Consider the following 13,229-nt stretch of genomic DNA (forward strand, 5'->3'; position numbering starts at 1 on the left):
GCAGAGGAAAATTTGAAAACAAAATGAAATTAATTTCTGTTTACAAAGCAAAAACATTAAGTTTACCAATAAAAAACTATCTTAAGTCCATAATATTCAATTTTTAATATGTGTAACTTTAAGGAATTTGTATGTTCTTGAGTTCTATAAAAACTGGAAAATATTTTTACAGCATTTTCCAGTTTGCTATATTCACATTATATATCTATTTTTTTCACATTGAAATCATAGCATCTACCTTCCACCTACAGAGGGCTCCACCCTTGTGATTTACTAACAACTGTACCCTAACCAGACAGAGCAAGATGATGTGGAGCATAACTTTTTGCTCATATTTTCATAAGAAAATATTTTTTAATTGATTTACAGCTGGTGGAAACTTAAAAAAAATCAAAAGTTGTGGCCATTCAAACGGAGGGAATCAGTTGGAAAGTATTGTTGCGTGTGTTTCCCTGCTGCCACACACCTGGCTTAATTAAGCACGTAATCAAGACGCAGGTAACGCGGTCATTTGAGCCAGGTGTGTTATTGTAGAGACGCGTCTAAAACATGAAAAACTGCTGTGAGAGAGAAAACGACGCGTTAATTTTCAAAAGCAGGGATTTTGCGAGGTGAGGTTAGACTTTAAGAGTAAAAATGAATGAAAATAGCTTTTCTTTTTACATAAAATTGTCACCGTAAACGTTTTAAGACATGCAAGCTGTCCACTGCGGAGCAGAAAGTGGTCAGCCGTGTGCTGTTTGTGATATGACGCTTTAAACCGGAGCTGCTTGGTGTGCTATCAGCGAATGTTTTAAATGGAACAAAATGCGAATATTGGACTTTTTTTTTTATTAGTTTTAATTTGTAAAGAGATGACTACATGCGTTGCTGTTTTTTTAATCTCTCCCTGTTGGGTTTTAGTGCTTTTGTGCTAACAGCAGCAGAAAAGTCCCTGTTCTGTTTACCGACTTCATTTTAAGTCCACAATTATAGAAAGTATCACAAACACATTCAATAGTAGACATCCTACGCAGATATTCAGACCATTCATATGCGTTGAATATTACTGTGGCATATTACCACCTTAGTTCTGTAGTTAAATCAGCAAATTAAAAATACAATCAACTTTTAAATAAGTTTAGTATGAATATAGATTCTTCTTCTTTTATAATATTTCCATAATTTCTCTACTTTGAAATATAAGGTGGTGACACCATCCTAGCAAATGCCTATTAAATATGCTACTGTTAGTGGTTATGATGACGGTACTTGTGCATATGTTTGACAGCTGATTACTTACATTCTACTTGTCCAAAAATGTTGAGGCTCTTTATATGCCTGACAAACATTTTCAGAAATATGTTGTCGAATGAAGTTAAGAAATAATTCTGGAAGTGAGCACAAGAAACTCGTCTGACTGGCTTTTATTTCATGTGTTTATTGGTCAACTTAACATGGTGGAACAAACAGTGTAAACATTTATAAACATGTTTAAAAGTTTTTAAGTATGTTTACAGTTACATACAAACATTAGGGATACAAGTCTTACACTTTGAAAATGCTTTCTAATGTAAAAATAAAAGCTTAAAAATGTTGTTATAAACTCAAATATATACTTTAAATACAATTTTTAAAAATAGATTAAAAATGCCTTTCAGAAATCTTGTCATTGACCCATTTGGGTTGCAGAAAAGGTTTTTTTCTTTTAAAGGTAAAGCGAGGAATAGCTAACTTGTCTGTTAGCAACATAGTTCATTGCAGATTTTTCCAGTGGATGAAGAAATTCTCAACATTTAATACTAGTTCTTTTTTTTTTTTTTTTTCCAGTGCTGAAGATAATGCCCAGATGCTGTCACATCGTCCTGCCAACCTTATCCTGATGGCCTTTACAAACTTCTGATGAGAAAATGACGTTTCCCCACAGAAGTTCAAACAGGTTCTGTATCTGTCAAGATAAGTTTCTTTTGAAGAAACAACCTCAGATAATCTTCTTCATTCTTTCTGCATTATGTTTGATGTTTTGCTTGTTTTTTTTTACTTTTTGCAGGGAAACATTTGCCGACACACCACCTGGATCCCTGACTGGCAGGTACATACACGCTGTTCTATCTGAAAAATTCGACAAATGGCTGTCCATCTCCAGTGGTGAAAGGTATTTGTCAGCAGATTAGATATTTATCAAAAAATATTTAAGATTTTTATTTAATTGAAGGATGTTTTTAAACTTTAACATAAAGATCTGACATATAAAGTTTTGAAAGTGAAACATTTTTACCAATAGTTTCTGCTGCTTTACATCAATATAAAAGAACAACACTTAAAACCTTTCTAAAAAATGAAATCCCATAGCATATGGAAGGAATTATGAATTTGGAGTGAAAAATTTGCTATGAACAGAACAGACTATAGAACTTATTATAGGGTTAGAATCGATAATAATTTTCCACTTTTTCACAAACTTAAATCTGCTCCTCTTATTTCTATATTCCAGATTACTTTCAGTCGTATATTAATTCACTTTTATTTAATAAGAAAGGGCTGAATATTGTACCAGGGACTTAAACATCCCCTCAAAAGTGAACCACACCAACTCTAAAGCTGCGGTTGCTACGGTCAATTTGCTGAATTTACCACAGGTGGGCTTCATTTAACATGTATTACCTGGTGAGTTTTGAGCTTCTTGGTAAATGCTGTGAATACTTATTTAAAATGTATTTTCTTGTTTTCTCCAATTTTGATCAATTTTCAGAAAAAACTCATTTCCATGCCGTAATAGATTATTTGTGTGTCAAATTTTGTGGAACGATATTGATTTAATACAATTTTGGAATAAGGTTGTAACACAAAATGTGGAAAAAATGAAGTGCTAGAACTGTAATGTGCTTCAAACATTTCCAGTTTTGCTTTGTATTGGTGGATATTTTGATAGAAACTTTGCTTTCTTGACTGGCTGCTTAAATCTAGAAAATATGCAAGTTTCCAAATGTTTCTGTGACTAAAAAGAAAATCTCCATCTTAGACTCTGAAAGTACACTTTTCATAGTTAGATTTTGTGGCCCTGGGTTGAAACGCGGTGTTCGGTGGGAGCACAATGAGCAATGAGAGCGATGATGTCCTAACCATGAATAATGCATATTCATGGCCTGGATACAAAAAAGTATGAGTGGAAGCCCAATATGTTTTAATGAGCCTGGTTCCCAGGGTGAGCAACTAAATTTCTCATTTGAGTTCCAGACGTAGAAGGTTAAAGGAGCCGTGGTGTGCCAAACACGGATAGAAAGAGAGGAGAAAGGAAAATGTGGTTTCAGCTGAGAAAAATGCATTTTTATTTTATTTGGAGCTCATGTGTAGATCATGCTTCTTACACTATAAGCATCCAATATGCTTGCGTATACACTTTTTTGTTGTCATTGTTGCATAATTCATAAAGTATTCCTCCGTGTGTGGAAAATGAATTTTGCTGCATTCTTTTAATCTATCCAGGTTATTTGCTAAGTTAATTGATCAATGGGAAACTCTCAGAGGGCGATGAGTTCCATCTAGTCCCATCTTATTATTTCTAACCCCAAAGTCTGCGTTAATTACCCTAGCAACTCGGTTTTCAGTCCAACATATCAATTTAAAACAGATATTTCATCCTTTAAAGAAAAATGACAATTTTGTAGTTATGATTAAAACTGTTTAGTGTTTAAAATCCATTAGTTGTAAAAAATCAACTCCATTTCTCTCGTTTTTAGTGTGGGATAAAGCAAACTTCTTCCTGATGCGGACTTGTTTGTGGCGTATCCAAGCAATATCAGATCTGTTCGAGTAAGATTCATTTTGTGCATAGCATAACAGCCCATCTACATACAAACTGAATTTTGTGCATGCTGTTGTGCTCTTTTGTCTTTTTATTGGGTTTCTTATACAGATGTTTCCAGATTCCCCCCACTTCTTATTTTTTTAAGCTCTTCTCTTTGTACGCATCTGTCACTTCTTACAGTCATCTGTTTCCATGTTGTTCACTGAAAGTCTGTATGCTTTATTAGGCCATATGGGCGTATGCATTTCTTTGCAGTGAGGTTGTTGCTTTTCATAGAATCCTCTTGACTTGCATGAATCTGCATTCCCAACAATTAGAGGACTTGTCATAGAACCGAGTCCCCATTCAGTGTTTTAACAAAGTATTTTGTTGAATGAACTCATGTCTGTATGTATTATAGATCTGGTCAGAAGTTTACATACACCTGACAGAGATGTTCAAGTTCTCCATGTTTAGATCTGGGGATGCAGAGTAGACTAGAACTGGTCTGGAAGGTTGGCATGACAACAGATCTTTCATGTATTTTGGTGCTAAGCCGTTCAGAAGTATTTCAGAGCCTTAAAGTATTTTAAAATTTAAAGTCACTCTGACTCAAAGCTGAGAAAGTATTTACACCTTTACAGTTTTTTGCTTGTTGCACCTGAATGTTTCAGATAGAAAAACAAGTGTAGAGGTCAGAGATGACCCAATTAAACATAAAAGACGATTTTCAAATTGATTTCCTTTATCAAGGAAAAGCTCTATTCAGCCCAATTTGCCCCAATGTGTAATCACGGACTTATCAAATCATGAATTGATTATGATTTTACTTCATTTTCTTTATTAAAACCAATGCCTGATTACTGCCACATTTCTACAATCAAGAAATTACTTAAATAGAACATCTTTGGCAAGATTTCTTTTTAAAACACCAATCAAAAATTAAGAAAAACACACACAGATTGAAGTAATTGACATGTGTCAGTTTGAAAATGGTGATAAATTGCCATAAATTTCTATGGCCCAAAAAACAGATGATCAAACTGAATGCAAAGCTATCATGTTTTTGTTATATGTCAAGGTTCTTTTTGACCGTATTCCGACAAACTCCTTGAAAGGTTTTCCATTTGGAGTAAAAACCTATACTAGGAAAAGGATGTTGTATTTAAATTCAAACGCGGTAGTGGGAGTGCAATGGTCTGAGGCTACTTTTCTCTTAGAATTTATATGAAATGAAACTCCAGCGGTAACTCTCGAGAGCTACAATCCTGCAAACTCTGGATCCACACCTCCTGCAGCCCACATGAATCAAATGGCTGAATTCCCTCATCAGCTCTGCAAAGGTCTGGCAACAAATTATTCATTTTATTGAGGCGTGTTGGAGAAGGGCTGTATCTAAAAGTTGACGGATGGTAGCTCTCGAGGACTGAACGTGGGAATCCAGATTTAATACACTTCAGTTTGACCAATAAGAAAACGATAAGGATGCAAGCCAAGGTCTTGAAGATTTAAACTGCCCCGCCTCATATGAAAGGTGAAAAAAAAAAAGGTTCAGGAACATGGAGGATAGAATAACGAAAGACCTGGATTATCTCCAAAATCCTTCACTTGCCATTAAATCAGCAGCTACATGGTGAATTAGGTGTTCCAACAGGATAAAACCATGACGTGATAAATCAGCCTGTATGTAGATAACAATGTTACATAACATTGCATTTATCATTATTTCACTCTAGGAAAAAAAAAAACAACCCAAAAAACATGGGTCTAATAATAATTAATAGTCCAAAGAATATTATGCAGATGCAACATCTGATCATAGCTATATCATGCTGTATATGGAGATGGCAAACTCTTTCTAAATTATATGCAGCATATTCCACAGAAGTGATAAGTTTGGAAGACAGACTGCTGAGCTGGGCTTGCAATTCCATTCTGATTATGTATGTTTTTTCTCTACTTCAAAGCAAAAGAAAGTGGCAGGAAGCGTTGGCATTTGGAACTGTGATGTTGTTGTTTTTTTTTTTTTTTCCCCCTCCCCTTTCCGTTTTTGGGTGCCTAATAAAACAGCGGCTGCAGACGCAAGCCACCTCTTGAAAAGCACCAACACATTTTGTGCTTATGAATGAATTATTGAAAGCTCCTTCTCACTGGTGCTGGAGAATTGTGTGATCAAGGAGTGCCAGAAAAACTTAAGTTTGAAAACTTGCAGCGTACAGCAAGACCCTTTTTTTTTTCCATTTTCCCCCCACCCTCCACAACTCCTTTGTGCTTCCGACTTCCAAAGATGTTGCAGTGCATCTCAAAAGCAGATGCATTAAATAATAACCCTTCTCTGAGCTGTGCATCAGAAAGCATCGGCTGCATCTGGCTGACTGCTCAGTTATTCTCACAAAAGGGTCTTTTTCTGCCATACAATGGGGCTTATCTGAAAAAAAAAAAAAAAAAAAAATTATAAAAAAAATAAGGCCACTCACGCTCTGAAGTCCTGAATAGCGACACAGGAGTGGGATTTGATAAGAAAAGCGACCAAAAGTTAAAAATCCAGATTTACACTTGTGGCAGTTGTTTTAATCATGCAACAACAGTCCACACATTACATTCCTTTGAGACGGTGCACTTCCTCTAATATATTTATTCTGCTTTTGCTGCTAATCACTCTTGTGTGCTTTAGATCATCAAAGTACATTCAAAAAGCAGTTTTTAAATCTTACTAAAAAGGAACAAAAAAATCTATCTAAGCCAATCTGGCCTGGTGCAAAAAAATAAATTTTAAAGCTCAGGCAATAATCAGCCCTGGGTTGTGGCTTTTGTTCATAATTTTTATTTTACATTTTTTACAGAGAAGGGTTAACATTACCTTACACTACATGAACTTTTAACCTTAAAAAATGAAATCATGAGGATACCTTTTGTTAAAATTTTTATCCGCCAAGATTATATCTGCTCAGTATTAACATATGCCCCTTCTGAAGCTTGTAAGTGCGACAAACACAAGAAAGAAGAAATCTTTAAAGGTGCAAATAGTTTTTCACAGCCCTCTGTCTGCCCACGCTGATCTGGATCACACGTTAAAAAGTTAAAGGAAAAAGGGGAAGTGGACTAAAACTGCTAAAAAGGACCATTTTTTTCTTGTATCGAGCTCATCAGGAAATCATAAAACATTTTCCTCTAGCTCTGGATATTTCAGTATTTTTCATAATCGCTTCTCTTTTTTTCTCGCTTGCGTCAAATAATTGGGTGTTTGCTTGAGTCTGACTGAAATGTCAGGTGGGGACGGTTTGCAGGTGGTTCCATTGATTACTGTCCTCTTCCCACGCAGACACCGGACGCAAGGCGATCGATACGCAAGGCGCTCTTGACGCATTTCTCAAACTGCTTTCAGTCTGGGATCGAGAAACATTCAGACGTTCTGTCATGCATATGCTTGAAGCTCCCACCGATTGACTGCACATCTAACCTTTAAAACTGTAGCCAACGCTCTTTTTTTTTTAGTTCTCATTATACAACTGTAATGTGTGGTGGAGAGCAGGCGCTTGGAGAGGTCAGGCGCTGAGGCAGCTGAGCCTGATGGCTCTGCATGTTGAATTCAGGCAGAGGTATATGTTATTTGAAGGGCACTTGTCCTGACTGAGCACCAGCGGTTGACTGTGTCATATTAGAGAAAGTAATACAAGAAGGCCCCTCCCTTGTGAGATCGTCCCACTCTACAACTTTCTCTCAATTTGCTGGCAAAGAACAGAGTTGGTGAAACACTAATTTAGCTTCTACATCTGTTCAATTCAGCTCCGGTTAGAGAATGAAAGTTTAATAATTTCATTATCGCAGAGACGCAGCAGATGTTTGTGATTTATTATCTAACCCTGAGTATTGGTGTGCAAGACAAATCATCTAAAATTGCAGATTATCACAAATATTATAAAAAACATTTATTGAATTTACTGCATTGAATTGAAAATGTCTTTCTTTATAATGTCATTTATGTGTAAATGAAACTATCCACAATGGCTAGTTAGAGCTTGGCCTCAAAGATCTGCCTATTTTCAGAAGGATCTACTTTCCAGGAGCTTTTGATACTTTTTCATGTTGCAACTACAAACCTCGATGTATTTTTTAAAAATTCATTATATATGACAAATAGGACAAAACTGGAGTAGATGGAAAATGAAGACAAAATTGTGCTTTTTGGACTAGTCTGACTATATCATCCTTTATGGGGATGCCTTTATTCAGCAGGGACAGAGTTGAGGGTCAGAGGCTGGAAACACATATAAAGAAGACTCAGTCTGATGTTCATAGAAGTTCAATATTCAATCTGATTTCTATGTTTTCATTTTTTTTTTTACACAACTAAAATCATTTTTATACTTTGTTGACCTGTGACAAAATTCAGCTAACTTGCATTAGACTTTCTTCCTGTAAGGTGACAAAATGTGGAAAAACAAATGAACAAAACAAATTTAACACAACAGTGTGTTAAAATTAAGCTTTGACCTAGATTTTACTAATGACTAGTTTGGGAGAGCAGCTCTTTTTGGAAATCAGTTAAGATTACATCTGATTATTTATACAAATACATTCTTAATAATATAGATGTATGGGAAATTTTGAATTTTGCAAAGGTGGAATCACACACACACACACACACACACACACACCTTTCTGATTGGGTGACGACTCTTCCACTGATCCACAGCTATCCTCTGGTTTTAAAATCGGTTGCTGTCAAGAGACTTCACATAATGTTTTATATTTCAACAATGAATGTAGATTTAGAGACCTTATCTTCTGCTTTGATTTATTTATTAATTAGCCCAAAGCTGTTACAGTCAAACCACATTTAACACAAGTAAATAGAAAGCACTCTGGAGACACACTTGATCATAACTTAGCTGTAGATCTTCCTCTTTGGCTTGTTTGAGTAAGGCAGAAGTGTCACAGCCTCAAACGTAATTTCTTTTACAAGTGCATGGGAGGTCAAAGTCATGATTTTTCCGAGGAAGCGCTTGTAGTAAAAGTTGCCTTAGACTGTAAAGCTGTCCAAATGGGCATGGATTTCTGTAGCTTCTATTTTTTTCCCAAACTACACACATACATTACATTTTAAGGTGACATAAATGCCTCATGTAGCGATTTCCTGCTCTGGCATCTTTCTCCTTGGGCAGGGCGCTCATAACGGAGATGCCCGAGAGATGCATCAGTCTGGAGATGGAGTGACGCGGACAGATGCGCCTGACATTGATATTCATGGCAATCTCGTGGGTCATTTGGGTCCATAGTGGAGGGAATTATGCAGAAGGTGTGGAATGAGGCAGATTTTCAGACGAGGGACCACAATATGACCTTGAATTTTTTTATATTATAATTTTTTTTTTAAATACTCTGAATAGTGAGAAAGTAGTGAATCTCTGCATTCCGGCACCTCTACCAATTTGTCATCATCTCAATATGCCTTTATGCTGATGGAGGTCTTTTAGATCAAAATATCAGTAACTCTTCATGAATATGTAAACAGCGAGATGAGGAGTACCGCTTAAAAAGTTTGAAGAAAGTGCCCTTGTGGGAATATCTTTGCACTCCAATCATAAAGTGCTCCCCATCTGACGATACACACTCCCGCACACACTTGCGAAGAAGTCTTGCAAAAATATCTAGCTGCATCTCTCCTCTACTTCCTAAACTTTTCCTCCCAGCTGAAGTGCATCCTTTAAATCTGATGCAAAATGTCAGATGTTCTTCCTAATAAAAAATACAGAAATTTGCATATTGTGTTTGACAGAGTGGTCCCATCTCTCGGCAGAAATGTATGAGCTGCGCTGCAGTGTAGAGCAAATGGGAAGCAATTCCATTCACCACCGCCTGCTCATGTCACTCTCTATCTAGGTCACAAAAACCGGGAGGCTCCAATTCCTAACCGCCGTCATTACTCTACTAAGTGCTCGCCTGCTTTTCGCTTCTTTTCCGTCCCAATCGACTATTTATTATTTTTTCTGATTATTTTCTTTTTAAGGATGACATTTCTCTGAGTTCTAAAATAAAACCGACAGACGAAGTCTGGGGGTTGTGTGCCAATCTCAAAGCTCGTGGTGCTGAGGGGGAGCAAGAAGGGTTTGCCATCATTATCAGAGGATCAAACATGGAGTTCTTTGATCTGGGCTGATTTGGGGGAACTCTCAAGTGAGGTCATTGAGACTACAGAGGACGTCTGGTATCAAAGTGATTGGGAGATGAATAGGAGGCACAGTGGGCAGGAAATGCCAAACCGGAGAAGCTTTCTGTCTTTGAGTGATTTACAAAATATCTGGTGATGCCAAAATACAACTGATGTCACTGTGCTATGTTGGACTATTAGTCATCAAAATACATTGCTAATGCACTATGTCATTAGTAGTGACTGAGAGGAGACAAAAGAGCATTATTAGCTTCAGGTTAGTCACTGCAACTTATCTACAATTAGAGGTTGTCTTCTAAAAAAAAATAAATATAAAATGCAATAATTAGCAAAACTTGAATTTTAATCTCCTCAGACATCACATCATCTTTATTTCTAGCCAATTAAATGGTTGTCATCATATATAGTGCCTTGAAGAAGTAGACATAAACTATTTTTGTACTGATATTACCAGCAAAAACCTGTATCTTACAAGTACATTGATTAACCATGAGTGTTTGTGTTGCTTTAGTTCTTAAACCTGTTTTTATTGCTCCTGTTTTCTAAGAAGCCATTGATGAAGCAAACATGGATGTGATTGAATAATTTATTCTATTGGATATTGGAGCTTATTAATATGGAGCAGTGTTAGTGACAAAATATCAAAACTATTGCATATGCAGATACAATTTGGATTCCAAGCTACTGATCTAAAGATGCCAGCGGTTCTGAAAAATTAGGTGGAATCACCTGAAATCTGAAGCTAACTTCAGCTTCATATTACAGAACACCTACCCAAGGCTAATGCTTGCATATCTGTGCTAATGTACAGTAGAGGAAGTTAGCAATGTACTGGGTGACAAGCTGGGGCATGCTCGTTTTTAGTCAAAGCTAAAGCTAGCCTAGTTGTTCTAATGTGGGTGCACATAAGTCTTAATTTTGGCACTAATACAGTGCCACATATAAATTAACCTTGTGAATAATTGGTCAGTGTTACTTGTACCATAGTTAAAGAACCAGAGGTCTAAAATTCTAAAACGATGCGTTGGATTTTGTGGTTGTTTTTCTAGTAAAATACAAAAAGCTTCAATTGCTGCTGTTTGCATTAGTCTAGTCAAAGAAGTAGAGCTGAACAGAAGCTGAACTTCCCCTTTAAATTCACAGCTATGGCTATTCTGTGCTCTAAGCATCTCTATGTCATTTAGCTCTGTGACTCGCCAGCCCCCATCTGGTTAGTGTCGACCCCTCAAGCAGTCCTGAAAAACTTCACATGTTTACAGTGTGGGGTTGTGTTCTTTGTTTGGCCATATGGACGTTTTTCGGGTCTGCTTTCAGTCAGACTCTCTCAAGTTGTATCTGCTTTCACTTTTCCCCTGGAAGGTGACGGATGATCTCTCCTTTGGCAGCAGTTGGAGATCAAGGAAGTTCAGTGGTATCACGAGGGAAGAGAGTTAAACAACCTCCCACATGGTGTCCATTTACTCGCAGTACTTTGCGGCTGCATGGAGAATGAGACTCAGGTGGCGTAGGTGGTGTCTAACAGCTACTGACTTGCATTTCAATTGCTGCAAAAATATGACAGTGTAAACTCGTTTAACAAAGTTTTTGTTTAGCCCAACTCAAATTTCAACATTTCCGATTAGTGATTGTTAATATATTAAGAAAAATGAATTACGAAAAAGGTGAAATGCCTGATGAAAGGGTAATGAGCTACAAAACAAATGGGCTATTTATCAAGGACTGTATACAGGAGCATTAATCAAGTGATTTGCACTTCGCTGGCTTATTTCCATCAGCAGACCTAAACACAGATTAAAGATAAAGATGTTTCTAGTATAAATACACCATAAGGTCACAAAATGAATGGTTAGCTTTATACTAAACCGCTCTGTTAAAACATACAGATGTCTTTAAAATAACTACAGAGTTTAACCATTAATTCTGTTGAAGAAATGAAAACATCAAGTGTCAAACGTATGACACTCACCTAAGAGCAAAGGCAGCAAATATTGATCATGTTGGTCTGAGTAAAATGGGTCGTTTCAGAAATTGTTCAGAAAAACGCTGAGCTTTTATTGAAAAATTGATTGGAGAGGGAAAACGCCACAAGAAGTGCTCAAAATAATCACTGCATAGTTGAAAGAAAATCCAAAATGACAGATCAAATGCAGTCTACACTTGCCTGTGAGTAATGTTTTTAACAGTTTGAAAACCTCTATTTCAACTCGAGCTATTGACAATAAGCTTGCTTTAGCTTTATTTTTGGATCTAAGGGTCACAGTAAGTTGGTCAATACCCAGACATTTTATATAACACACACTGGAGAATGGTGACTAAAGCTTTATGACTCCAAGCCATCAAACCAATGAGATTGATGGACAGTTAAATTTTCCCTTTTTTCCCTCTACTGTATTGCTAAAGAGAGCAAGTATTTATTTTTTTTATTAGGAATATCTTGCATTCATAATATTCCAAATTTTTATCTTATTATAAAGATAATGAGGCTTCATTTTATTTCAATCACAAGTAGAAAAATAGATTATACAGTTAGTCAGACTAATTTAAATACTCAATTTGTAATGTAACTGTACATCCATTTCGAAATGCATAACAGAAAATGTAATCTATTTTTATCTAATATTTGCCAATGTTGCCTGCTACTAACCAATTTATTTGGCTTCAAGAGAGAAAGCTTTCCCGAGTTTTCTAACTATTTAGAACCATGTTCCACTCCTTGAAGGACTCAAGGATCTCATCTGTTCTACACACAGGTTGCTGAATGCTTTCAATGCTGGATAGTGAAAACATGCACGACAGATGAATTTACAATTATGCTGTTAACATTTTATTTTATATTTAAGAGGATTATTATGAAGAAAGTTTTGACTTCTGATCAAATCCTAACAAGACTTGAGTATAAAGTGATCTAATATAGTAGTCGTGACTTGAGACACTATAATTAAGTTTAGGGACACAAACTGTTACCTGTGAGTGCACTATATGTTTGAAAGATGCTTTATTTTACAACAAATTAATTTCTTGAACCGTTTTAGATTGTTGACTTGAAACACAAACATCTGGTTAAATCAGTGCACTGTATTTTCTTGTAAATACATGTTGAAATGTTTTTATTAGTAGCACATCTGCAACGTGATTGACATTCCCGTCTATATATGTCAGTGTGTCATTTGCAGAAACTGCAATTCTAACATTCTCACACCTGTAGGAGGTCTTTACAACCTGAATAGCAGTGGGACGAATATTTGTCCTTGTGGCACTCTGATGAGGATATGTGAGGAACTTTGAGACAAA

The 13,229-nt window shown here is 36.3% G+C and overlaps 1 long non-coding RNA gene across 2 annotated transcripts in view; it reads left to right on the forward strand.

Moving 5' to 3' along the window:
- The first annotated feature begins 453 nt into the window (after positions 1-453).
- Positions 454-13,229, forward strand: part of LOC122827025 — a 118,267-nt gene continuing 105,491 nt past the window's right edge. For both annotated transcript variants that reach the window (XR_006369920.1, XR_006369921.1), the window contains exons 1-3: positions 454-611; positions 1,810-1,918; positions 2,030-2,134. This is a non-coding gene — a long non-coding RNA (uncharacterized LOC122827025). The remainder of the gene's footprint in view (positions 612-1,809; positions 1,919-2,029; positions 2,135-13,229) is intronic.

Source organism: Gambusia affinis, linkage group LG24 (genome assembly GCF_019740435.1).
Source record: "Gambusia affinis linkage group LG24, SWU_Gaff_1.0, whole genome shotgun sequence".
Lineage (NCBI taxonomy): Eukaryota > Metazoa > Chordata > Actinopteri > Cyprinodontiformes > Poeciliidae > Gambusia > Gambusia affinis.